Below are 23,359 nucleotides of genomic sequence, written 5' to 3' on the forward strand. Positions count from 1 at the left end.
GTACTGATTGATCCTTTCTATGTGTAGTGCGTCTTTTAGGAGCTCTTGTAAAGCAGGCCTGGTGGTGACAAAATCTCTGAGTACTTGCTTGTTCGCAAAGGATTTTATTCTTCCTTCACTTCTGAAGCTCAGTTTGGCTGGATATGAAATTCTGGGTTGAAAGTTCTTTTCTTTAAGAATGTTGAATATTGGCCCCCACTCTCTTCTGGCTTGTAGTGTTTCTGCCGAGAGATCTGCTGTGAGTCTGATGGGCTTCCCTTTGTGGGTGACCCGACCTTTCTCTCTGGCTGCCCTTAGTATTCTCTCCTTTATTTCAACCCTGTTGAATCTGACCATTATGTGCCTTGGGGTTGCTCTTCTTGCGGAATATCTTTGTGGTGTTCTCTGTATTTCCTGCAATTGAGTGTTGGCTTGTCTTGCTAGGTGGGGGAAATTTTCCTGGATGATGTCCTGAAGAGTATTTTCCAGCTTGGATTCATTCTCTTCGTCCCCTTCTGGTACACCTATCAAACGTAGGTTAGGTCTTTTCACATAGTCCCACATTTCTTGGAGACTTTGTTCATTCCTTTTTGCGCTTTTTTCTCTGATCTTGGTTTCTCGTTTTATTTCATTCAGTTGGTTTTCGACTTCAGATATTCTTTCTTCTGCTTGGTCAATTCGGCTATTGAAACTTGTGTTTGCTTCGCGAAGTTCTCGTATTGTGTTTTTCAGCTCCTTTAATTCATTCATATTCCTCTCTAAGGTATCCATTCTTGTTATCATTTCCTCGAATCTTTTTTCAAATCTTTTTTCAAGGTTCTTAGTTTCTTTGCATTGATTTAATACATGATCTTTTAGCTCACAAAAGTTTCTCATTATCCATCTTCTGAAGTCTAATTCCGTCATTTCGTCACAGTCATTCTCCGTCCAGCTTTGTTCCCTTGCTGGTGAGGAGTTTTGGTCCTTTCTAGGAGGCGAGGTGTTCTGGTTTTGGGTGTTTTCCTCCTTTTTGCGCTGGTTTCTTCCCATCTTGTGGATTTGTCCGCTGGTCGTCTGCGTAGTTGCTGACTTTTCGTTTGGGTCTCTGAGTGGACACCCAGAATGTAGATGATGAAGTATTTCTGTTGCTTGGTTTTCCTTCTACCAGTCTAGCCCCTTCGCTGTACAACTGCTGAGGTCCGCTCCAGACCCTGCTTGTCTGGGGTGCACCTCTAGTAGCTGTGGCACAGTGAGGGATGCTACCAGTTTCTTTTTCTGCTCTCTTTGTCCCAGGATGATGCCTGCCTAATGTCAGTCTTTTGGATATAGAGGGTTCAGGGAGCTGCTTGAGGAGACAGTTTGTACTTTATAGGGGTTTAATTGCTGAGCTGTGCACTCTGTTGTTCATTCAGGGCTGTTATGCTGCTATGTTTGATTCTGCTGCAACAGAGCTCATTAAAAAACCCTTTTTTTTTTTTCTTAAATGCTCTGTGTTGAGGGGTTTGGGCTTTATTTTTGGATGTCCGATCAGGTGTCCTGCCCAGCTAGAAGGCAGACTAGCCACTGTTTGGCTGCCGAGGCTCTGCCCTGCTGTTGTGTGATTCGCGCTGTTCCTGCCGGCTCTGCTGTGGTCTCTGCCACGCCCTGCGGCGGAGTCTCTTTGTTGTAGCCTGTTGCCTCAGCAACGGCAGGCTGTGTCAGCAGTGGGCGTGTATCTCAGTAGGGACGGGTTGCCTCGGCAACGGCTGGCTGCGTCAGCAGTGGGCGTGTATCTCAGTTTGGGCGGGTTGCCTCGGCAACGGCTGGCTGCGTCAGCAGTGGGCGTGTATCTCAGTTGGGGTAGGTTGCCTCGGTAGTGGTGGACGCCCCTCCCCCACAGAGCGTCTCGGACAGTCTGGTCGGGATAGTTTGAAATCGCGGTTTTGTTCGTCCCACTGGGTATCCCAATCCCTGCAATCCCCTGGGCTGGCCTATTGTCCAAGTCTCGTTCAGTCTCAAGTCCAGCCCTCTCAAGTCTCAGGTTGCCGGTTCAACAGGGCCCCCGGACAAGCGCGCCCTGTGGGGATAGCTGGGTAGGGCCGGCCGCCGCCGCCCCGGCTGCCGGCTTCGCCAGGCAGACCTACTGCCTGGCGTCCCGTGTCTTTTTTATACTTGGGAGTTTCCCCGTTCTGTGGGCAACAAAGATCAGTCTGGAAATGCCGCTCTGACTCACCATTTGCAGATTCAACGAGAAGAGCTCCAATCCTGGGTTGTTCTCACAGCGCCATCTTGAGTCCCTCCCGCATTCATGTTTAGCCACAGTGTGATGTTCACGCATAGAGATGATACCTGCTATAATATTACATAGGAAGCTCCAGGCAACCAAATGAAGTTCAATGATTTACTGAAAGTTTTACCAACTGAGCTAGTGCTGGATCCTAAACCAGGTTTTCTTCCCCACCTAAGAAAGTGAAATCTGCTCTAAATCTGCATGAAAGCTGCATTCACTTGAAAGTAAGTATTGACTGTTTCCAAGTTCCATTCCTGAACTTTGTCAGTATATATTTCTTTACAGAAATAATGTTTTTAATGGTAGTTGAATTTCAAGATTAGGTCACAAAAACCTGCTTTACTTATCAAGAATCTGAAGCCTACGTTATTTATTAAGAAAATAGTGTGATATAATACTGTAGCAATGGTAGTTATTAAACAAAATAGTCCATCGCATAAGAACTTGTTTTATGTACTGTGACTGTTTGGTTTGAGGAAGAACAGGTTTTATTGGAAGTTTTATGCTGATTCCTAGAAGCAGATCTGGGCATTTTCAAAGGCTTTTTAAGAGTTTCAGGAAGCCAACTCTTCTCCATGATGCTTAATTATCCCTCAACATTTAACTCCATTAGGAAATAAAAGTTTGGGCCTATGTGGCCCAAACTGTTATCAGTGGTAGCCTACATGAGACTCCCTTTCTCATTTGTATATTTTTATACTGTTTAAACCTTTTAAGATAGTATGTATCACTTTTATAATCAGAATTAAAGCAATACAAATATAAAAAGCTCTATGGCTTCCTTTTCCTGGATACTGTTGTCTTGCCACAGTCTCCTGCACTTATTACTTATGGTGAAAGTCATTTTTGAATTCATAAGTAGAAGGAAGAGTATGCCTTCATAAGCAGAGTTGAACAGAGGGAGAACTAAAGAGGATTTGGGGCATGTGAGAGAGTTGTCTGCTGTGGAAATATCCGAGTGGCAGTTTGGTTAAGGTGTCATCACCAGGAAAAGGAAGAAGGCGATAATTGAAAAAGGCCAAGAATGGAACAGAGAAGTTTATTGGGAGTATCCTTTAAAGACAAGGGGTAGAATCAGTGTGTACAAGACTGCGATTATCACAAGAGTAGTATTCAGAACCAGGAAAAGTACTATGTAGCCAACAGGATTAATCTTAAATAAAGATGACAGTAGGAAGGAAAGTGGGTGGAAAGACCCTTTTTCCCACCTCCCCACCAATTTCCCAACCAAATGACTTCACTAAACTTCCTTCAATATGAGAAGTGGCTTTACACTCTGAAAAAATAAATGGAAGAATGTAAACACTACTGAGAGAATATCAGTTAACATAAATTCACACAAATACCAGTAATTAATATTAAAATCTTTCTAAGAATAAATTTTGTTGTCAGAGTGAAATATTGTAAGTCAATGCTTGCTAAAGGGGAAGAGGTGCTACTAAAAGAAAGTAGTAAAAACAGCTGACAGTTTTTCTATCTGGTATTTGACACTAAGAAATGAAAAGACTTTGCGTTAATTATCACATGTAACTTCTCAGCGTGCCTATATGTGATGAGCAAACTGTATTTTGAGATTCCCAGGGTCACACAGCTAAAATGACCACTCTAAATTTAAGAAGAGTCACTAGAGAAGAGATTGCAAGGACATTTTTAGCTGCATTCCAATTGACCTTAGAATCAATCATCAGGCTATCATTTAATAGAAAAAACTGCAGAGAAGGGAGGTTAGAACGGAGAAAAAAAACGAGGCAAGACAATTTCTGGACCTTCAGAAGAGAAAAGTGTAATCGCTCTGCCTCATCCAGGCCCACTGGAATCCAATTCTACACTTAAATACTGTCTTAGTCTGTTTAGTGCTGCCAGAACAGAATCCCACAGACTATGTAATTTATGAAGAAAAGAAATCCATTTCTCACAGTTCTGGAAGCTGGGATGTCTAACATCAACGTGCCAGCACCTGGTGAGGGTCTTCTTGCTACACCAACCCATGGCAGAAGGCACGAGGGTGAGAGGGGGCAGAAGGCACGAGGGTGAGAGGGGGCAGAATTCACTTTTACAACAAACCCACCCTCCAGATAACTAATGCACTCCTGTGATAATGACATTAATCCATTCATGAAGGCAGAACCCTTATGTCTTAATCACTTATTAGGCCCTGCCTCCCAAAACTGTTGCCTTGGGGATTAAGTTTCTAACACACAAACCTTGGAGGAGGAGTTCAAACCATAGCAAGTAACAATGTAGCTCTGACTCATTTCCGCATGTGCAGGAGGGCAACAGGTGTCTTTTTGGTTGTTAAGAAGGCCAGGGCACCCTCGTCACTCAATAGGATAATTAAATTCACTCTCTTATTATGCCTCGCAAACATTTAAAGTTGAAAGATGAAAAGAAGAAGGGAGGAAGGGAAGGAAGGAATGGAAAGAGAACAGGAGGGAAGGAGAGGAGAGAGGAAGGGAGGGACGGTGAGGAAAGGGAAGGGAAGGGAAGGGGAAGGGGAGGGAGGGGAGGGAAGGGAAGGGAACAAGAATTAGGGAAGGGAAGGGAAGGGAACAGGATTAGGGAATGGGAATTAGGGAAGGGAAGGGAAAGGAAGGGAAGGGAAAGGAAGAGGAATTAGGGGAGGGAAGGGAGTTGGGGAAAGAAGGGAAAGGGAGTTGGGGATGGAAGGGAGTTGGGGAGGGAAGGGAAGGGGAGTTGGGGAGGGAAGGGAGGGTCATTGATGAAATGATGAAAGTCATTTTTCAATTCACCAGTAGAAGGAAGAGTGTACTTCCAAAATGTAATATTCAAGGGTATTCATTACACTGCATTTCATAATGTCTATCAATATGAATTTGGTTAGGTAAAGCGGTAGTGAATCCAAACAAAGGATTATTAGACTGCCATTATAAGGGAAGGGAAGGGGAGGGGAGGCAAAGAGAGGGGAGGGAAGGAGGGGAGGGATGGGAGGGGAGGAGAGGAAAGGGAAAGGGAGTGGCAGAGGGTGGGGCAGTAGTAGAGGGCAGGGAAGGGGCGTGAGGGAGGAAAGGGAAGGGAAGAAGGAAGTCCAGTCAGGAAAACTAAACCACACTAATACTGACTGGCTGTCCCAGGCCAGGATCAGGTCCCTCATCCTCCCTTTCTGGGGTTAGTGTTATCAAGGAGCACATTTCAAAGGGCACTACTCTGTCCTCATCACTTTTGGTCCTTCTGATTCCAAACTTGGAATTAATCTAATCCCAATTGGATCCTGTCAATTGGGACTCCCAACCCTCTGTAATTTGTAAATCATTCCTGGGAAACAATGAACATATAGATATGCTCTGAATATACTCACAGGCCCACCACATCCTGAACACCTGTGATGGGGACAAGTCACCCACCACCTCAGGCCCAACTCCTCATTAGTAGAATGAAGACTTTGAGTCCAGTCATCTCTAATGTCCTTTTTCAAATTAAGAAAAAGAATTAGATTCCACAGAAATTCAAACCATCATCAGAGAATATTACAAACAACTCTATGCACATAAACTAGTAAACCTGGAAGAAATGGATAAATTCCTGGACACTTGTGTCCTCCCAAGCCTAAACCAGGAGGGAGCTAAAACTATGAATAGACCAATAACAAGATCTGAAGTTGAGGCAGCAATTAAGAGCCTACCACACAAAAAAAGCCCAGGTCCAGATGGGTTCACAGCCAAATTCTACCAGACACACAAATAGGAACTGTTACCATTCCTTCTGAAACTACTCCAAATAATCCAAAAAGAGGGAATCCTTCCCAAAGCATTTTATGAGACAACATCATCCTGATACCAAAACCCGGCAGAGACTCAACAAGAAAAGAAAACTTCAGGCCAATATCCATGATGAACATAGACGCAAAAATCTTCAATAAAATACTGGCAAGCCGATTGCAACAGCACATCAAAAAGCTTATCCACCATGATCAAGTAGGATTCATCCCGGGGATGCAAGGCTGGTTCAACATACGCAAGTCTATAAACATAATTCACCACATAAACAGAACCAAAAACAAAAACCACATGATTATCTCAATTGACACAGAGAAGGTCTTTGACAAAATTCACCAGCCCTTTATGCTAAAAACCCTCAATAAACTCAGTATTGATGGAACGTATCACAAAATAATAAAAGCTATTTACGACAAACCAACAGCCAATATCATACTGAATGGGCAAAAACTGGAAGCATTCCCTTTGAAATCTGGCACTAGACAAGGATGGCCTCTATCACCACTCCTATTCAATATAGTACTGGAAGTTCTAGCCAGAGAAATCAGGCAAGAAAAAGAAATAAAGGGTATTCAAATATGAAAGGAAGAAGCCAAATTGTCTCTATTTGCAGACGACATGATAGCATACCTAGAAGACCCCATCGCCTCAGTCCAAAAACTCCTGAAACTGATAAGCAACTTCAGCAAAGTCTCAGGATACAATATCAATGTGCAAACATCACAAGCATTCCTATACACCAATAACAGAATCAAAGAGAGCCAAATCAAGAACGAACTGCCATTCACAATTGCTACAAAAAGAATAAAATACCTAGGAATACAACTCACAAGGAACGTAAAGGAGCTCTTCAAGGAGAACTACAAACCACTGCTCAACGAAACAAGAGAGGACACAAACAGATGGAAAAACATTCCATGTTCATGGTTAGGAAGAATCAGTATCATGAAAATGGCCATACTGCCCAAAGTAATTTACAGATTCAATGCTATTCCCATCAAGCTACCAGTGACCTTCTTCACAGAACTGGAAAGAAACTACCTTAAACTTCATATGGAACCAAAAGAGAGCCCACATAGCCAAGTCAATTCTAAGCAAAAAGAACACAGCGGGAGGCATCTCACTACCTGACTTCAAACTATACTACAAGGCTACAGTAATCAAAACAGCATGGTACTGGCACCAAAACAGAAATATAGACCAATGGAACAGAACAGAGGCATGGGAGGCAACACAACATATCTACTACCATACAATCTTTGATAAACCTGACAAAAACAAGCAATGTGGAAAGGATTCCCTGTTTAATAAATGGTGTTGGGAAAACTGGCTAGCCATGTGCAGAAAGCAGAAACTGGACCCCTTCCTGACACCTTACACTAAAATTAACTCCAGATGGATTAAAGACTTAAACATAAGACCTGGCACCATAAAAACCCTAGAAGAAAATCTAGGCAAAACCATTCAGGACATAGGAGTAGGCAAGGACTTCATGACCAAAACACCAAAAGCATTGGCAACAAAAGCCAAAATAGACAAATGGGGCCTAATGAAACTCCACAGCTTCTGCACAGCAAAAGGAACAGTCATTAGAGTGAATCGGCAACCAATAGAATGGGAAAAAATTTTTGCAGTCTACCCATCTGACAAATGGCTGATATCCAGAATTTACAAAGAACTCAAACAGATTTACAAGAAAAAAACAAACAAGCCCATTTAAAATTGGGCAAAGGATATGAACAGACACTTTACAAAAGAAGACATACATGAGGCCAGCAAACATATGAAAAAATGCTCATCATCACTGGTCATTAGAGAAAGGCAAATCAAAACTACATTGAGATACCATCTCACGCCAGTTAGAATGGCAATCATTAAAAAATCTGGAGACAACAGATGCTCGAGAGGATGTGGAGAAATAGGAACACTTTTACATTGCTGGTGGGAGTGTAAATTAGTTCAACCATTGTGGAAGACAGTGTGGCAATTCCTCAAGGTCCTAGAAATAGTAATCCCATTTGACCCAGCAATCCCATTACTGGGTATATATCCAAAGGACTATAAATCGTTCTTCTATAAGGACACATGCACATGAATGTTCATTGCAGCACTGTTTACAATAGCAAAGACCTGGAACCAACCCAAATTCCCATCAATGACAGACTGGACTGGGAAAATGTGGCACATATACACCATGGAATGTTATACAGCAATGAAAAACGATGAGTTCGTGTACTTTGTAGGGACATGGATAAACCTGGAGAACACCATTCTCAGCAAACTGACACAAGAACAGAAAATGAAATACCACATTTTCTCACTCATAGGCCGGGTGATGAACAATGAGAACACATGGACACAGGGAGGGGAGCACTACACACTGGGGTCTATTGGGTGGAATAGGGGAGGGACAGTGGGTGGGGGAGCTGGGGAGGGATAGCATGGGGAGAAATGCCAGATGTGGGTGAAGGGGAGGAAGGCAGCAAATCACACTCCCGTGTGTTTACCTGTGCAACTATCTTGCATGTTCTTCACATGTACCCCAAAACCTAAAATGCAATATAAAAAAGAAGAAAAAGAATAAATGAGAAGACAATAGAAACTATGAAGGTAAATAGAAGTAATCACTGTTTACTTCCAGACATTTCCTTTGACAAGACAGCATTTCCCCCTTCTCTCTCACACACACTTCAAATTGAAGACACTATAGATTTTAGTATGCATCAATTCTTTATGTACCACTGGTAAATTAAAAAAATGCTACAACTAACCATGACACACCATTGATTATAAAACTCATTTGCATTCCAGTTTCAGAGATGTTAAACTGCAAAACATAGGTCCTAGAATCAATGAAATACAATTGTGTGTGTGTGTGTGTTGGGTTGGTGGGGAACTCTCACTTCTTACTTTCAACACTACTATTGACTTTGTTATAACACACCATTAGTACTTATTGTATAATGCAAAGTTCATTTTCATTTCTCACTATTACATAGTATCCCTTACCCCATTCACTATCATTGTGATTTTTCTAGTTCCCATGTCTCTTTGAAAATAGTCCAGTCTGATATTTCCTCCTCTTAGGTTTTGTTAAATAATTGGAATAAAATTTATGAACTAATTTCAGTTAGAGTTTTTATGGCAGGAAATAGCTTAGTGTATAACTTTTTCAGATGTCAGACTGCATCTTAATGGAGCCTCCTTACAAAGGAAATCAGGGTGCATTTATTGAGGATAAAGAGGGAGGTATATGGAATGGAAGAGTTTTGTTCCCCTGAAATCATACTGCTTTGATCACTGTTTATTGCCTCAAATATGTAACTCTGGGTGGCCCAGCTGCCTTCTTACCACAAGGCTACTGGAAGTCTGAGGAGAAACTTCACTTTCTTTTGTCTCCTGCAGGAATGCCAAGACAAAGTCTCAAAAATATAGTATAGCTAAGTAGCTAATGCGACCATCACAGATGCTCTATGGGATTCCCCTCCTCCTCATACCCCTCCGTCTCCTCTCCATCATCATCATCATCATCAACATCCACCACCACCATCATCAACATCTCTTTTTTCCCTCTTTGACTTTGCTGCTAAACACCCTCAGAATCAAAGTAATTCCCTTTCTTTAGGAAGTGTATAGGAACCCAATACCTACAATTTGAATACTAGTCTTATTTCAAGTTGTATGTTTATTTTGAATCTTTATTTTTATTGATACATAATATTTGTATCTATTTAGGGGATACGTGTGATATTTTATTATATGCATAGAATATGTGATGATCAAGTCAGGGTATTTAGAGTATTCACCGCCTTGAGTATTTATCATTTCTATGTGTTAGGAACATTTCAGTTCCTCTCTTCTAGCTATTTTGAAATGTGCTGTGCATTGTTGTTAACTATAGTTGCCCTACTCTGCTAATGCACATTAGAAGTCATTCCTTCTCTCTAACTGTATGTTTGTAACCATCATCCAAACACTCTTCATCACCTCCCCTCCATCGCCACACCTTTTTCAGCCTCTGATATCTATCATTCTATTGTACCCTCTACCTCCATGAGATCAACTTTTTTAGCTTTCATATGTGAGGAAGAACATGTGCTATTTGCCTTTCTGTGCCTGCCGTAGTTCACTTAACATGATGACCTCCAGTTCCATCCATGTTGCTGCAAATTACATGAATTCTTTACATTTTATTTTCTTTTTGTTTGTTTGGTTTTTTGTTTCATTTTGTTTTATTTTTATTGTTTTGGAGACAGGATCTCACTCTGTTGCCTAGGCTGGAGTGCAGTGGTGCAATCATGGTTCACTAACTTCAACCTCCTTTGCTCAAGCTGTCCTCCCACCTCAGCTTCCAAAGCTTCTGGAACACAGGTGCATGCCATCGTGACTGGCTAATTTTCTTTTTTTGGGGGGTGGTGGGGGGACAGGATCTTGCTATGTTGCTCAGGCTGGTCTTGAACTCCTGGCCTCCAAAGATCCTCTTGCCTTGGCTACCCAAATTGCAGTGACTACAGATGTGAGCCACCAGGCCTGGCTGATTTTATTCTTTTTTTATGGCCAAATATATTATTTTATTGTAATAGATGTAATTTGGAAAGGCATTTTGCCTTTTCTATAAATAAAAATGGCTTCAATTAATTACTTCTTTGCAGCCTTTTAGCACTTTTCTTCATTTAGAAAGTGCTTTCACTGGTGTCCAAACACACTTCTAATGGGAACAAAATTTCGTAAGATGTGTCTGGCAGGTAATGTGTCAATTACATTAAAAACCTTAATATTATGCATAAGCTTGAAACCTAGAAATTTCACTTCCAATAACTTATTTTCAGAAAAAATTTTGATATAAGTACATAATGTTCAAGGGTATTCATTACAGAACATTTCATAATGTCTATCAATATGAATTTGGTTAGGTAAATAGCAGTGAATCCAAACAAAGGCCTATGAGATTGCCATTATATGTCATATTGTTCAAGAATATCATTGACATGAGGATGTTCATAATAAATTACTACTCTCAAAACCAGGCTGCAAAATAAAATGCCCACCATTATACCATTTTCTCATGGCATAAGGATTAAAATGTTTGGAACCAAAACACGTTGGTTCAAACCTGGGCTCTAACACCCAGTTCTATCATTTGCTCCTCATACAAATGTAGGAAAGTTATTCAGCCTCGCAGAGCCCCAGTTTCTTCATTTGTAATTTAGAAATAATTATAGCCACCTCTTAGGGTTTTTGTAAAGATAAATTTAAATAATATATGTAAAGCACCTGCCTCTCCACACACACACAAAAAGTGTTCCATAAACAGTTCTCTACCTCAGGCTTGTGTGTCAGTTGGAGTTTTGTGATTACAAGCAACAGACAAATTTGGCCAACTTAAACAAAGGGGAATGTATTAAAAACAATGCACAAAAGTTGGAGAACTAGGCTTGGAAATAGGCAGAAACCAATTCAGCTTCAGGGGTGGGAAAGCAGGAATGACAGGACTAGTCTTGCAGTGGGAACAATCTGCTAGGGATATTCCTGCCAAGATAAAAGGATGCCAACCTCTTCACTCACCCAATTTCATATGCTCAAAAGTCAAAGTCTCAGCAGCAAGCTTTCATGGGTTGAGCTAAAGCGACTGCCCATCTTTGGCTACAGGAGGCCCAAGCAGCTGGATTTTCCATCTCAGTAAAATTATACACAGTGGTGTGGTAAGCTAACTCTCCAAAGGAAATTGGGGCTCTGTTGTGAAGGATGGCAGATGCTGCTGACAAAAGTTCTTATAACATATAAGCACAAGTTAATTTTGAAATGGGAAAAAGTATACAACAAATATTTATTTAAAATTTAATCACATACATGATCACAAATATATGATCATCACAAAAGCCTTACAGGAAAATCAGGACAGAAATTTTCTTGATTTTACAAAATTCTCTTTACAAAGACTCAGGGTTGATAAATGACTAGCCCAAGAACTCTACACTGAAACTGAGGCAGAACTGGGAAAGACAGTCCTGACCCCCAGTCCTAGGCTCTTCCCCAGGTACCCTCTGGGAAACTGTCAAACATCTTTCAGCTTCCCTGCTTCCCAACCCTAAACTTCAAAGGATGCAGATTACTGTTGGTATTTCCCTTTCTTATAACTCGCTGGTCCCTCCTGCTGCTTGGAGTTCAGGCCCTGCCAGAGCGCCCTGAGCTGGAGGTTCTGCTGGAAGCATTACAGTCAGCTAGGCTGACAGTGGCTGGGAGACTTGGCAGACTTTCTCCTTCACATTTGTCTGCGGGGAGGACGTAGAGATGAGAAACCACTGGAGAAAGGATGGAGGCTGGAGGAAGGGAAGAGGCAGGGGCCAACCTGAAGAGGAAGTGGTATAAAGAGCAGGTAGTGGGGAAACAAAAAGAATGATTTTTTAAAAAAGACCAAAATAAAAAAAACCCAAAGAATTAGAAATATTGTTAAATCAGCCAGAACATGGCCCAGTGACCAAGATCTCCTGCACTTGGCTTCAGAGAAAAATGCTAAAGCTTCATAAAACTGTCATCCCTCTCTGTGGAATAAATCACCTCTCATGATTTACCATATTTGATATCCAAGTCACTGAGGGTTCTTTTCTGCTTTTTCTTTCCCCTTAAAGCACTGGAAGAACCCACCAGATAACCCAAATGTATTGCAAATTCCTGGGCTCCATGAGTAAAAATGATGGCTGAATAATTCTAGACAGATTCTATTTAGGAGCCGTCTAATATATGCCTAATTCATGCCTTTTTCAGTTAGAGACACTGAGGCGCAGAATTACAATATGTCCATGACTACTTATTTAGTCGAAAAATTTAAAAATATGATTTTCTAAACCGGGAGTTGACAAACTTTTCTATAAAGAGCGATCTAGTCCATAGTTTTGAACTTCAGGGCCATATGGCCTATTACAACTACTCACCTCTGCCATTGTAGAGCAAAAGCAGCCAGAGATAATAAGCAGACAAATGGGTGTGGCTGTGTGCCTGTAAAACAAAAAGGGGCATGCTCCAGAATTGTAGTTTTCTGTAGTTTGTCAAGACCTGATCTAGACCTAGTTGTTTGTTAAATACCATGTGAACATCCCAGAAGAACATAAGAGCAAATGGCATCAACTTAAATTTCCATAGGAATGATAATAGTAATAACTACTATCTATGAAGCCCTTCCTACGTGGTTCCCCTGATTTGATTGCTCTACCGGTCCTATGAAGAGGATGCTATGGGGCTTGCCATATTTTTAGATAAGGAGACCAAAATACCTACAGGTTAAATAACCTGCCAATGGGTGGCTATACAGCTAGAAGGTGGTAGTGGCAGGATTTGGACCCTTAACCCATCTGACATCAGGGCTCAAGTGCTTAACAACTATACCAGTTGAGAAAATGTAACTGGTAAGAAAGAACAATAAAAAGTTACATGAAGTTTATCAGAAAGCATTGACTCTTTCATGTTATTACAAAGGAAGCTTTTGAAGTATAATACTTCGGTAATGCATTCGTATCAGCCACTTGAATGAAGCATGAATGTGCACTTTCCCCTGCATCCTCCCAGTTTCCTTGGAATGTTCTTTTTGTTACCTCTTTCTGGTATATGTTAGGCTTTCTCCAGCACGCATGCTAAGATTTAAGGAAGGATTTTATCTCAAGCCCACCCATCTCAGACACTGAGAAGTGAAAGGCCTTTAACACTAAGAGGAATTCAAGCCTGAAGGGGAGAAGAGGACAATCCTAAATTTTTGAAGCCAAACCAGGGAGAACTTGAGGAAATGACTCACTGAACCCAGGAGAAAGAAAAACAGCCGAGAGATGGCAAGAGAAAATGAGGATAATATAGCCTTACTGTTAAAGTGAGGGTTAGAAGTCCACAGGGACCCAGAAAGGAAACACTGAAATGGTTGAGTTACATTCCTGAAACTAGCATGCAATATTGTTTTATCAGGCTTACGGCTGTTTTGACCAAGAATGAGGCAGGAACAGATTTCTTCTTAACAGAAACAGCATCTCATGTTCTTTTCTGTCCCCAAAGTGTCTCATCTGCTAGAGCCCTAAGAGGAAACCACAGCCATCTCTGTCTCGTCGATTCTTGAATCACAAAACTGGCTGTTCCTGACACAGATGCTGAGCTTAGTGTGACAAACAGATGTAATACATCACAGCCATTAAAATCTCCTAACATCTGTACTGAACCTGTGAAAGAACTTTGAGCCATCAACTTTCCAGCTAAAAAGAGACTTGATTAGAAAAGTCGGGAAATGTTTTCAAGCATGAATACAGTTGGCCATCACTTTTTAGGTCACTAGAAACAGAGACAAAACTATGAGGTAAGTGACTTTTCTTGGTCTTTTTCAATCCATCTAACATATTATGTCTACATTAACCTTCTTAATGCAACATTCTGGTAATGTTACTCCTGAACTCACAACATTCAAAGTTAATACACAGTATTTGTAAAGCTGCTGTGAAAATAGGCATTTTTATATATTGCTGGTAGAAATATACAATGATATAATCTCCAAGGAGAGAATTTTGGTGATGCCTACTTTATTAGTCAGGGTTCTCTAGAGGAATAGAACTAATAGGAGGCATATATATGTTAATATTTATATTAAACTCATATATACGTGAGTTTATTATTAACTTACATGATGACGAGGTCCCACAATAGGCTGTCTGCAAGCTTGCAGAGCAAGGAGACCCAGTTTGAGTCTCAAAACTGAAGAACCTGGAGTTGAATGTTCCAGGATTAGAAGCATCCAGCACGGGAGAAAGATGTAGGTTGGGAGGCTAGGCCAGTCTCACCTTTCACATTTTTCTGCCTGCTTTATATTCGCTCGTAGCTGATTAGATGGTGCCCACCAGATTAAGGGTGGCTCTTCCTTTCCCAGCCCAATGACTCAAATGTTAATCTCCTTTCACAACACCCTCACAGACACACCCAGGATCAATACTTTATATCCTTCAATCCAATCAAGTTGGCACTCAATATTAACTATCACACCTACAAAAATTACAAATGCATATACTTTTTGATCTAGGAATTTTTTCTGTAGCCGTACTTGCATTTGTATGAAATAAAGCATATTTAAGATTTTTTGTTGCCATGTTATTAGTACGAATAACAGAGTATATATGCTACTGCTCCTGGGTAGAATGTAGTAGGTCAAAGCAGGTCAAGGGTCTTGCTGCAGCAACTAATAAGAAACAGATGCATTGAAAGAAACATGTTAAAGTCATAAAAGAGCTATAGAGGACCACATGATGTATAAGTACAGAAAAAGTCTGTAATCCCAGCACACGGGGAGGCCAAGGTACGTGGATCACCAGAGGCCAGAAGCTAAAGACCAGTCATGGCAAGACTCCATCTCTACTAAAAATACAAAGATTAGCCACCTGTTTCCCCAGTCACTTAGGTAGCTAAGGCATGAAAATCGCTTGAACGCTGCAGGCAGAGGTTACAGTGAGCCAAGATCGTACCACTGCACTCCATGCTGGGTAACAAAGCAAGGTTCTGTTTCAAAAAGACTAAAAAAGGAAAAATTTTCTTAGATCTGGGAAGAAATAGGTACTCTAGGCTCTCAATCAAAAGCTTGGAAAGACTATATCTAAAGAGCAAGGATAAACCAGGGATGGACAGAATCTTGCTAAAATTGTAAATGAAGTCCTACTTCAACTCAGACTTCGATTGAATTGAGATAATCAGCTCCTGGTCCAAACAAACAAAAACAAACAAACAACAACAACAGAAAAAAAGAAGATAGCTCTCTGGTAGAAGACATCATCATAAGTCTACAGTTGTTTTATACACAATGCCCAGCATGCAATCAAAAGGTACTGTACATTAAAACAATGAGGATAGGTAACAACAATAAAAAAATATAAGCCCGCAGAGAACTCAGATAATAAAGTTATAAGAAAAGACCATGATTTGTTTAAAAAAATGTTTTAAAAGGCTTGTTAAAAAACAGTGAAAATTATGTTTTAACAGATAATTGGCCTCTACAAAATTTTTAAATTGATATTTTAGAACTGAAAAGCATAATGTCTGGATTTAATAACTAATTAGGTGGGTTTAAAAGCAAACTGGACATAGATGATAGGATTTGTGAATTTAAAGACAGATCAATAGAAACTATTCAAATTGAACCACAGAGAAAAACCAAACTGGAAAGAAAGAAAGAGTATGTCAAGATGAGGAACATACTTGAGTATGTATAAGAGTCTCAAACAAGAGAAAGTAGAGAGAATGGAGCAGAAGCAATATTTGAAAACATACAACTGTGAAATTTCTAATAATAGTGGAAGATACAAGCCCACCAATTCCAGAAGTTCAAGAGTCCCTAAGCAGAATAAGTACAACACCAACAATAACAATAAACCCACCATACCTAGACACATTGTACAAATTGTTGAAAAAGAATAACAAGTTTTAAAACAACCAGAGAAAGAAAAAAGCCTATGTCTTCAGGAGAACAACAATAAGACTGACAACTAACTTAAAAAAAAAAACAAAAACAAACAAAAAAACGATGTGTGACAGCCATGGAATTGCACCCCTCAAATCTCCCTTCAAGAGACTGTGCTGTGGGGAGCTCATCTTGTTGACAGCTGCTGAACTGTTGAATCCACTATAACTTTCGCGTCAAATCCAGTCAATAAATTAGCACAATGGAGGTATGAAAATCAAGCTATATTGGTAGATGCAGAATTTCTTTAACAGGGAATTTTGGCTCAGGAGATCTCTATTGACTTGGCCATGAATTTAGCCAACTCGTCAATAGGCTGAGGTTCTTCTGGCCTAATCCTTCCTCACCTGTCTTCTTTCACAGGTGCTGGACCTGTCTTGGTGTCTGAAGGTTCTCCCTGCCTACTCCTGTCCTTCTTTTACCCTTTACAGACATTTCCCCCTCTTATATTTTTAGTCCCATCTTGATGTCTGCTTCTCCTGGAACCCAAAATGACACACTGTGGAAATCAGGAAACTGTGTCATGATATTTTTAAAATGAAAAAACAAAAAGGCAAATAAGACCTCTCAACCTAGAATATATACCAGTAAGAATATTTCCTTCAAATTAAAATAGAATTTGTTGCTACCAGCACAGCATTGAAGTAAGTAATAGAGGGAGTTCTACCAGCAGAAGGGAAATTTTCTGAGCTAGAAACACAGAAAATTGAAAGGAAATGAAAAACACTGAAAATAATATAAGTCTGTGAATAAATGTAAATGAATACTAACTATTTAAAGCAACAAGTCACAGTGGCTCATGCCTGTAATCCCAGAACTTTGGGAGGCTGAGAAGGGAGGTTTCTTTGAGCCCAGAGCTTGATTCCAGCCTAAGCAACATGGTGAATCCCTGTCTCTATGAAGAATACTAAAAAATTAGCCAGGTATGGTGGCATGCACCTGTAGTCTCAGCTACTTGAGAGGCTGAGGTTGGAGGACTGATTGAGCACAGGAGGTCAAGGCTGCAATAAGCTGTGATCGAGCCACTGCACTCCAGCCTGGGCAACACAGCAAGACTCTGTCCCAAAAATACAAATAAATGAATAAAGCAACAACAACAGCATCTTTTGGAACTAAAAACATATAGGTGTAAAATATGTGACAACAATAGCACAAAAGGTAGGAAAAAGGGACAAATGATGTCAAGTTATAAGTTTCTTACATTCTTTAGGAAGTATATTGTTAAGGTAAACTAACTGGTTGAGGATGCACATTGAAATCTCTAGGGCAATAGTTCTTAACTTGAGCAATTTCACTCGGGCATAGAAAGAAAGGAAGAAAGAAAGAAAAAGAAAGAAAGAGAGACACAGAGAAAGAAAGAAAGAGAGAGAGAGAAAGGAGGGAGGGGGAAAATAGCAAGAAAGCAAGAAAAGAGGAAGGAAGAAGGAAGGAAGGGAGGAAGGAAAGAAAGGAAAAGAAAGAGGAAGGTAAGGAAGAAGAAAGGAAAGAGGGACACATTTGGCAATATCTGAAGACATTTTTGGTTGTGACAGTTATGTGTTGTGGGAGATGTCAAAGTTATTCTGCATTGAAACACTAACTAAAAGACGGATATTGTCAGAGTGGATTGAAGAACATGACTGAACTATATGCTGTCTCCAAGAAACTTACTTTAAGCATAATGATATAGATAGGTTAAAAATAAAGGATGGGAAAATATATTCTAAGTAAATCTTAATCAAAAGAAAGCTAGAGTGACTGTATTAATATCAGAGAAAGATAAATGAAGAGCAAAATAATTTACCAAGGATAAAGAGGGACATTATATAATAATAAAGGGTCATTTCACTAAGAAGATAAAACAAGTCCTAAATATGTTTGTTCCTTACAATAGAACTTCAAGATGCATGAAACCAAAAGTAGAATCAGACAAATCCCTCATCAAAACTAAAGGCTTCAACTCTCCTCTATCAGGAATTGATAGAACTAATAAAAAATCAGCAAGGATATTAACAAACCATAAAACAATATCAACTAACTGGATCTAACTGAAATTTTTAGAACATTCCAGGACCAATAGCAGAATATACATTTTTTTTCAAGTGCACATGAAATATTCACCAAGATAGACAGTATCTTGAGTTATAAAATAAAGTTTAACATGTTTAAAAGAATTGATAGTATACAAGGTATGTTCTGTGACTATACTAGAATTAAACTAGAAATCAATAATAGAAAGATATCAGGAAATCTCTGAACACTTGACAACACACTTCTAAATAATCCATGCATTAAAGAAGTCTCAAGATAAATTAGAAAATATTTTGAACAAAATGAAAGCAAAATATATCAAAATTTGTCAGATGACAAAGTAGTGTTTAGAGGGAAATTTATAGCATCAAATGCTAACAGAAAGAACCTTGAGAAATTCAAAAAAGGAGAGCAAAATAAACCCAATGCAAGCAGAGAGTACTTCCAGAGAGGAGAACATAACATAAATCAATAAAATTGAAAACAGAAAGAAAGTAAATACAACCAAAATCTTGTCCTGTTAAAAATTAATAAAATTAACATTGTATCAAAATTGACAAAGAAAGAAGACATACACTACTGATATCAGGAGTTAAAGAGAAAATATCACCTAGACCCCTACCGACATTAAAAAAAAATGAAGAAATTATATGAGCAACTCCACAGACAAAAATTTGACAACTTAAAAAGAAAAAAGTGGACAAATGCCTTGAAAACCAAAAATGCCAAAATTCACCCATGACAAAATAGATCATCTGATTAATAGAATAATTAAAAAATTAAATAAATTGAATTTATAGTTTAAAAGCTTCTGGAAATAATTGATCCAGCATTTCTGTTTGTCTATATTGGTAAGAATTCAGGTTATCTTAGCTCATATATTGCCAGCAGTGAAACTAAGTTGTTTTGTTTTGTTTTTTAAGCCAACTTGAGTTGAGGTTTCTGTTATGGAAAGAAAGAGAAAACAGTGTTATCTCCTGAAGCACATAAGAATTTCTAATATTAACCAATCTGTACCCTTCAGAGGACATTTTGATGTTTCAGAATTCTAAAACATCATAGGTTTCTGGAGCTCAAAATAATATTATAGTTGTTGAGTGTCCAAATACAATACTGAAGTGACTCAGAGAAGTAATTGCAGGAAGACTGGCAGCAGTAGTAGCCCCAGTAGTAGCAGAGTAATAGTACTTGTGGCTAAGAGATATTAAGTACTTCTCTGTGGCACTCTTCAAAGAACTGAGTATATGAAATACCATTGTACAGTTTTATACATGAGTAAATGGAAATACAGACATTAAGACAAATAATAAAAACACAGATAAAGTATCAAGTAGAATTTTCTGGAGGACAGTTTTTCTCCCAGCCTATGGCCTGGTTGTGTTCCTGTTGCTCGGAGAAGAATGGATTTAAGAGAACTGTCATTTTTCCCCACCCATAGGAAAATAGCTGAAACAGCACACACTTAGTCTCCCAGGGAGTACTTCCAGCATGAGAAAAACCAAGTTATGGCAGAATCAAAACCCTGCCAATTCTAAAAGTGAACTTTGTTCTCCAGCCTTGACCTGCCCTTTTTATAAATCAGCCCATAAATTCACCATCTGTATATGCTTACACACACACACACACACACTCTACCAGCAGTGAATGGATGCAGAGTGTCTAGGGGAAAGAGCTTCCAGTTTAACAGAAGGGCTGCATCAATGAGATGGTCAGTTTTTGAGCTGATACAACAATGGTCTTCAAAAAGAACATGCACATTCACCTTGTTCACTTATTGAAACAGGACCTTGAAAGCACTGCTATGCAGTGTTTCACTGAATGCTCACAAACTTTTGCTTATTTCAAGAATCAACTGCCATGAATCTTCTCAAAATTGATAGAAAAAAATTATATACAAGTGAACTGAAAAACAAACAGATGAACACCACCTATTTCTACACTTTCTCCATTCTAGTGAGGCAATGGTCCAAGAAACCACATTCCTGCCCTTACAAATCAACTGCCAACATGAATGTGATTCTTCAGCTATGAGAAAATGTCTTCTGAAGGGTACAGGTTGGTTAATATTGGAAATTCTGTGTACTTTGGGAGATAACACTATTTGCTCCGATAAGGACTAGTACTTTTTTCTTCCTTTTTATCTGGACATGTCAAGAATCAGTCATACCATTTTGCATTTTTCCTTTTTCTTCCTCTCACCCTTGCCCTCTTTGGGATTAATGCCAGTAACATGTTTTCCTGATACAGTGGTGAATACAATCCAGTATTGACATTCCCTGTGTTAAATAAAACTGTGAGACTTGAAAAATTTCACATTTAGGAATAATAAATAAAAGTTTCAATGTGGAGCAACTACAAAGCAAGAGTATACTAAACGTACCAATGCAAGTGTACAGCTTAATGACTTTTAAATCTCTTTGTGTAAATAAATTCCCTAGTGTTAGTGTTTATACTTCAAATGAAAAGAAGCCAGTGAGAGGGAAAAAATGGAAGGAAGGAAGGAAGGAAGGAAGGAAGGAAGGAAGGAAGGAAGGAAGGGAGGGAGGGAGGGAGGGAGGGAGGGAGGGAGGGAGGGAGGGAGGGAGGGAGGGAGGCAAGTAAAGGAGGAAGGCAGAAATCCAAGTGGGGATTCAAGGCAATTGAGAGAAGAAGCCAACTTTGAATGGCAAAAAAGAAACTACAGCTAACTCTGGAATTTCCAGCTACCTATTGGTTACTGTTTGGAGAGAATTATTGACAGATGGAAGTTTACTCTCAGCATAAATGCTCCTATTTTATGTGTTTCATATGCTTTATGCTTGGGATACAGATGGTTGTCAGTAAATTTCTAGTAAATAAATGAGTGAGTAAATGTACAAATTTCTTTCTTTATGTTCATAAAACTGAAGCCTACAGATGTTTAGTGAGTTGCCCAAAGTCATAGAAATTCTTAGGAGCTTAAAGTATTCCGGATGGAAAATTTAAGAAAGATCAGACCTAAGAGAACTAGATTCTGTTTCTGAGTTCGTTTTGTCATTTCACTTCTCAAGACCTCTACATTGCTGAAGGCAGAGGCTCATCTATGTTGTTTTCTTTTGTACCTTCAATTCTTAACACAGTGTTTGGCACATACTAGATGGTCAATAAATATTTAAATATTTACCATTTTCTCGTCTCTAACATTTAGTTCCCCTGTATGAAAACTGAGGAGGTTGGCCACAAGGCTTTCTGAGTGTGTCTTCCAATTCTACCCCTCTGTGGGTAGAATTCTTTCTAACTTCCACTGCTCCAGTTGCATGGGAAGACAAATACAGGTGGGTGAGGTTCCAACATCCTTTCTCCAATGTTATATCATCATCCCTCTGAGCTATTATTTCCACAAGAAAAACCACAAAAACACAATCTTAACGGAAAACAGTGAATCAATCAATTACTTCATTGTCTATTTTGTAAAATTAGTTCCAGAATCACCACAGACCTCCCAATCTCTCAACCTCAGCAGCCAAAGATTCCCCAAACTTTCACATTAGGTGTTCCAGCCACTCTTCCCTAGAGGGATACTCAAGCCCCTGTGACATTCCTTCTCCTTGTCTTCTGTGGGAGCAGAAAGGAACTCAATAGCAATAAGCAGCCTGGGAAAAAAAGAGCAGCCACAATGCTCCACTTATTATAGAATAGTGTCTTGAGAGAAACTTAACGCTCCCATACTCCTAATGTAAGCCCTTCTCCCTCCTTTCGTGACAATTTCCTAGACAGAAAATAGTAGCAAACCCTGTACCACAAGCAGGAGAATCTGTGCAACTGTAAGCATAGCCTTCCTATGGTTCAAAGAGGGAAAGGACTCACTCACCCAGAAGACATGTTTCTCCTCTTTTGACAACTCCCTTCTTGAGGAGGAACCACCCTGGCAGTGACTATTCCTCTGTGACTGTGGAGTAATATGGAGTATTCTGAGGAGGGCCCTGGTCAGGAGTTCAAGAATCCAGCTTACCTCTGACAGATTATGTGACTTTGGAAAACTCACTTTCCTCTAAGCTTCAGATTCCTCCATTTTTAAAATGTATTTTCCCTTTTAAATGATTATAAGATTCCTTTTTGAAAACACTTGTCTTATTGCATAAATAATACACAATCACTGTTGACATTTTTAAAAATATGGATAAATTAAAAGTAAAAATAACAATCATTCACAATCTTACCACCCAGTGATTGTCACTGTTAGCCTTTTTATGTATTCCTTTTGGTGAGATTGCTTGGGATTTTTGCATCACCAAATATAAATCTCCCAATGAGAATTGCTTCTTCAAAGTCTTTCCAAGCCTTGCACTTGTACCAACAATGCTATCCATAAATTAGGAAGTTTGGGAACTGCCCTTCAGTTTCTCACTCCCTTAAGACTGTGACTCTGTCTTTGGAACGTCCTCAGTAATAATAAGCCATCTGAGGGTGGTAGTGATTATTGGAAGTGTCATTGAAGACAAATTTACATGATTAGAAGAATGATCAAGCTGGGTACCTCCATTTGTTTTTCTTTATTTTAAAGGCATTCATATAAAGTTTAAAGACTTTTTCATGTTTCTCTGGTGTTTTCAAATTTTTTGATGCTTAAGTTTACAGAAGGAGAATAAATTTCATTATTTTGGAGCAACATTTGTCAAAGTGGGTTCTATAGCATAGCAGATACTGGAAATCCCCTCCAGAAAGAGAGTTCTATGATCAAAGGAATTTGGAATAAGCTATATACTCCATCTAGTTCTTTAAAGCTTCACAAACAACACTGAATATATCAAAAGCTCTGAGATTTCTCTGCAAATTAAGCCCTTTAACTTTAACTAACTGTGACTTCTAAGCTTATTTCAGTTTAAGACACTTACTTGAGAGTTACACATCAGTTTGCCCATCAATCAGTCAGAGCAGCCAGGATATTTTAGAGGA

At 39.4% G+C, this 23,359-nt stretch overlaps 1 long non-coding RNA gene across 1 annotated transcript in view; it reads right to left on the reverse strand.

Moving 5' to 3' along the window:
• Window positions 1-23,359, reverse strand: part of LOC144578698 (uncharacterized) — a 76,473-nt gene that overhangs the window by 30,266 nt on the left and 22,848 nt on the right. The window contains exons 2-3 of the long non-coding RNA XR_013524985.1: window positions 12,894-12,957; window positions 8,469-8,510 (exon numbers count right to left, since the gene is read on the reverse strand). This is a non-coding gene — a long non-coding RNA (uncharacterized LOC144578698). The remainder of the gene's footprint in view (window positions 1-8,468; window positions 8,511-12,893; window positions 12,958-23,359) is intronic.

This window comes from Callithrix jacchus, chromosome 12, assembly GCF_049354715.1.
Source record: "Callithrix jacchus isolate 240 chromosome 12, calJac240_pri, whole genome shotgun sequence".
NCBI lineage: Eukaryota > Metazoa > Chordata > Mammalia > Primates > Cebidae > Callithrix > Callithrix jacchus.